The sequence below is a fragment of the Sorex araneus genome, chromosome X, assembly GCF_027595985.1.
Source record: "Sorex araneus isolate mSorAra2 chromosome X, mSorAra2.pri, whole genome shotgun sequence".
Classification (NCBI taxonomy): domain Eukaryota; kingdom Metazoa; phylum Chordata; class Mammalia; order Eulipotyphla; family Soricidae; genus Sorex; species Sorex araneus.
Genome location: NC_073313.1, coordinates 197,497,528 through 197,498,095, shown reverse-complemented (window position 1 = coordinate 197,498,095; position 568 = coordinate 197,497,528).

Genomic DNA, 568 nt, shown 5'->3' with positions numbered 1-568 from the left:
ATTCTGAACATATAAAATTAGCTGCTTTCAAATATTTACAAGGAAAGGAAATACGGTTTCACCTTTCTTCCATTTGCTATCTCCACTGGTGTTTTTCTATTCTACCAAAGTTCTATAGAATTTACTTCTTTGCAATGTTAATTCTTTAAAACAAAACTCAAAACATGTTGTGTACACAGATTCCTGGATTCCATCTCTGTCTAACACATTTTAGAGACATGGAATCTGACAACTAGGAATTTGGTTTACATTGCATCTGAAAACTGGTGCATGGGCACTTTGTACTTTAAATAAAAACAAGACAAACTCAACTGTTCTTTAAAAGATACCTGAAAAAAAATGCCACAAGTGTAATAATCTTTAGTTCCCAGAAAAGTGTTTTTGATGTTAAAAGTAAAGAACAGAATCACTCAGTATATGAAGGAATGTTAAGTTTAAGAGAACAAGGAAATCTTGGCTTCAAATTAAGAGTACTTCTGAAATGCAGAACATACAAAGTCTTTTAAAGTGGCAGTAAATTTAAAGTTGCGATTTGCTATATGTGTGTTTCTGAAGGTAGTGCACCTCT